The sequence below is a fragment of the Asparagus officinalis genome, chromosome 5 (genome assembly GCF_001876935.1).
Source record: "Asparagus officinalis chromosome 5, Aspof.V1, whole genome shotgun sequence".
NCBI lineage: Eukaryota > Viridiplantae > Streptophyta > Magnoliopsida > Asparagales > Asparagaceae > Asparagus > Asparagus officinalis.
Window position 1 is genome coordinate 44,303,875 of NC_033798.1, and position 4,583 is coordinate 44,308,457.

Consider the following 4,583-nt stretch of genomic DNA (forward strand, 5'->3'; position numbering starts at 1 on the left):
AGGACAGCAGACCCATCCGCTCAGGAGGACTTCGCTGCTCAGGTCATATCCCTGATGCGAATAAAACACACCGAGCGTACGAGCCTACCCAAGTAGGCGAATCCTCGAAGGCTGGCGAGCCTCGCCATAATCATTTGGCGGATAAACGTAAAGGAAAGGAAATAGGCGGTTCCTCCCGAACCCGCTCTTCTAAACATAGGGTTGAAACCCGCCCACGTACTGGAGTTCGCTCAAGCGCGAAGACTCGCCAGTCAAGGCGAGATCGCCCGACTCCAACACCAAGGCGTTCCACCCAACGCGCGCCAGAGAGAGCGCCCAAAAATCTCTCGTCAGCTCACCAGAGCGACTCTTCTGAGGCCGGGGGTTGTCACCAACCACCTGTAGAAGACCTCAGAGAATTCTTGACTCGCAAACGCACTATTCACGAGGCGAATCCTCAGTGTCATTGCGAGAGACTCATCCACACGGTCCTCGCCGACTGCCAATGCGTTGGAACGGCGAAACCTTCGGTGTTTGAGAGGCTTTCTCAACAGTCCTCTCGACTAAGGCCCTCCCGTCGGAAGTGCCGTCACCAGAAAAGACGCGCTGCTGACGACCTGGAGCTCTCATCCGCCACAGTTAACATGACGGATAAGGGGAAGGCGGTGCTCTCCGACTCGCCAGACTCGGACTCCGTCTTAAGACCTAACACCCGGTTCGCTCGACGCCGCCAGGAAGGCATATTCCAGCGAACCCGTAGTCGCAGGGGAGTAAGTATTGGGTTTGACTATTCCACCCTAGTACCTCCCTCCTGCGGCGAAGACGAGGTTCATTCGGCAGCGGCCACATCTCAGACCTCGCGCTCAAGTCAAGACGCGCAGGCAAGAGCACACATGACCGGACTCGATACCGAGCAGACGATGGCCCAAAAGCTGGAGGAACAGCAGGCGACCATCGACTCTCTAAGAGAAATGATGGAACAACTGCTAAACAAGAAAAAGAAGAAGAAGAGGACCCAACGTCCATTACCCCGACAAACGAGGGACAAGGAGTGGATAACGCGGCTGAGACAGAGGATGATCGACAGTCCGATTACTCCTCCAAAACATCGATAGGAACGTCGCACACCGCGGATAGCACCCGTGACAAAAGATTCGACGAGTTCCAGGACCAGTTGAACGCACTGAAGCTTCAGCAAAATATGAACAAGCTGGGGGTGGTACGTCCCTACCCTATCGAATGGGACACGGTCCCATACCCAGCGAAGTTCAAGCCCATCAGCTTGGTACAGTTTGATGGCAAGGGGTCGCCCTCACAGTACATCTACTACTTCATGGCGCAGACCGGATTCCTTACCGGGAATGACGCCATTCTCACTCGACTGTTCATTGGTACCCTCAAGGGGGTAGCCTTTGAATGGTTCCGCAAACTGGAGCCTGGCTCTATCAAGGCATGGGCCGACGTTGAAAAGCTTTTCCTCGCCCGCTTCTTTGACGATGACACAGAAGTGTCAATGGCCACTCTCCTCGCTGAGAAGCAGCGGAAGTCGGAGTCGGTCAACGACTTCGTGAAGAGATTTCGAAATCGATCGGTCCATTGTCAGGACCAAGTTTTCGAGGCGACGCTGATCGAGATGTGCCGCAACAATCTGTCGATCCATATCCTGTCCAAAATAGGGGCAGTAGAGACCCGTACTTGGAAGGAACTTGTTCGCCAAGGCGAGCAAGTTGAAAATATGATCAAGAGGCTGGAGGCCGAAGAGCCGCAGTCCAAAAAGGGAGCAGCAGAGCCAGCTGCACCGAAGAACCCTCCCGGTCGACTCCGCCCCGGCACCAAAGGCTGCTCAAAAGCCTAAACCCAGGCAGTTTGAGCCACGCCCCCAGCGGCAATATGATTTCAAAGAAGATCAGGTGGTGGCGACTCTCGACACTCTACTCAAGAGTGGGCGGATTAAGTTGCCAGAAGCCGTCAAGCCTGAGGAGTCGGACAAAACCGGTGACCCAAGTTACTGTGCATATCACAGATTCCTTGGCCATCACACAACCAAATGCTACGTCCTTAAAGACAAACTCCAGGCCCTCTACGACGCGGGAGTCTTGAAGAAAGAGAAGGTACAAAAGCAAGTGACGGGGAACATGGTCACTTTGAGCTTTGGGACGGGTCTCCCGGAGGTTCAAGCCCCGGCGGGGATAATTCCTATCCCCAAGGCGGTTTTGAAGATCACTAATGACGATCCTCACAACCAGCGGGAAAAGGGTTTGGTTCCACAAACTCTGCCATCAGGGCAGGTGATGTGGGTCCATCCGGACCTCCTCGATGACGAGCAGTGGACTGCACAGCCTGCCAAGGAGGCTAGGAGGAAACATTGCAACGTTGTCTCCGCCATTCTGGATAGAGATGACGCAGCGATGACTGCCTTAACCGACTCTGAAGAAGACGCCAACGTCTTCGTCACGAGAGCCGGAAAGGAGTTCGCGAAAGAATATCCCGTGAGGGGAGAAAACCCGGCAGGACCTCCCGCGAGGCCAGCCGCAGCAGTCTCTCCCAATTCAGATGGACCAAGTTCAAGCCGTCAGCCTTACCGGTTTAACGTGCTCGCGCAACTGAAAAGCATCCCCGCGCGAATCACCATGTACGACCTCCTCCGGTTATCCAGGCCTACCATGGAGGCCCTACAAGAGGCGCTGGCCGACGCAGAAGTGTTCTCGACCCATTTCTCAAAAGAAACAGGGACCGAACAAGGCTGCACGACTTGCTGCCAAGTTTCAGAGAGACAGATCCCCTGCATCACTTTCACCCCTGAGGACATGCTCATCAAGAGGGATATGTCGGCTCGGCGAAAGTGGATCGGATCCAGGTTGATCCAGGGTCTGCGCTGAGCATCGTGCCCCTGAAGTTAATCAAACACTTGGGGATACCATCGAAGCGCCTAGCCTCGACCACGACTACCATCTTCGGCTTTAACGCCACGGGTACTCGGCCGCTTGGCAAAATCCGCCTGAAATGTCGGATAGGCGACATGAAGACGGAGGTGACGTGCTACGTTATCGATGTCGAACCCTCCTACAACATACTCCTGGGATGTACGTGGATTCACGGCAACCGGATCGTGCCGTCCACACTACACCAGTGCTTGAAGTACGTGGACGACTACGAGCGGGTAAGAACGGTAGTGGCCGACAAGCACCCCTTTAAAGGCGTCGAGAACTACTTCGCGAATTCTCTGCTGTACCAGGACCCCGACCAGCCACAAGTGGAAGAACTGGGGAGTGGCAACGAGGCGGACAGCGAGCCTGAATACGGTGACAGTTTAATTCTGAACGACTTTGAGTCAATTGTAATTGGTTACAAGAGTCACCATGTAACCAACGTCGTTCAGGCAGAAAAGCTTATCATGAATGAGAAATCCGACTTTGCTTATTTGTCGTCTTGCTCCTCGTCCGAGGATGACACATCTAATAACTTATGGTCGACACTCTACAGTGAGTCTTCCCTACCCTTGCCGGTATGTTCGTCATACACCGCCAAAACACAGCCGATCAAGTCATCGCAAGCCGTGTTCGTCATGCCAGCACGGAATAGGTATCGAAAAGACATCATCTTCGGTCGAATCGATCATCCCATGCGCACGCTATGGGACGAATCTGAGGACGAAGACCCAGCGCCCCAGTTCTCGCAATACAGTCGAGTGGTGAAACGTATAATGAGCGACATGGGGTACGACCTCACTCGCTTGGAGGGCCTGAACTACGGCCGAGGACGTAAGACGGTCATCAAACCCGCCTACGTCCCCAGAGGAAAGCCCTCAAATTACATCAACAGGACCCGGAGAGGCCTAGGCTACTCCTCCTCCTCATCGGAGTTGTATTTTTACGTTGACGAGGATTCCGATTACGCATGTTCAGGGGATCAATCGTCAACAACCTCGGCCTGGGACTCAGACGTCAGCGTAAGGGATACATGGCTACGATAGACCCCGTCGGGATGGCGGAGGACGAACAACTTCCACTTTATGACGAGACATGGGATCGCCATGTTAACGCCCAGTGGAACAGTCGCTTCGAACAACGCGAACCACCAACTGAAGACAAAGTCCTCCAGGTGAACATGGGTACTGAGGCGAATCCCAAACCCATATTCATCAGCGGCAGTCTGCCTCCTCAAGAAAAAGAGGATCTCATCGCCCTCATACGGGAATACATTGACGTCTTCGCCTGGAATTACGAGGATATGCCTGGCCTGGATCCGCGGGTCGCCACGCATCGCCTCAACATCAGCCCTGACGCCAAGCCAGTCAAACAACAGCAGAGGCGATTTCACCCCCAAGTCATGGAGGCGATCGAATCTGAAGTAAAGAAGCTGATCGAATCCGGCTTCATCAGAGAGGAGCAACACCCCGACTGGGTGGCGAATATTGTTCCAGTCTTGAAGAAGAACGGCAAGATCCGCATCTGCATCGACTTTAGGAACCTCAACGCCGCATGCCCTAAAGACGAATTCCCTCTGCCCATCACGGATGTCATCATTGACAATACGTGCGGATTCGAGAGGATGTCCTTCATGGACGGCTTCTCGGGGTACAACCAAATCAAAATGCACCCCGA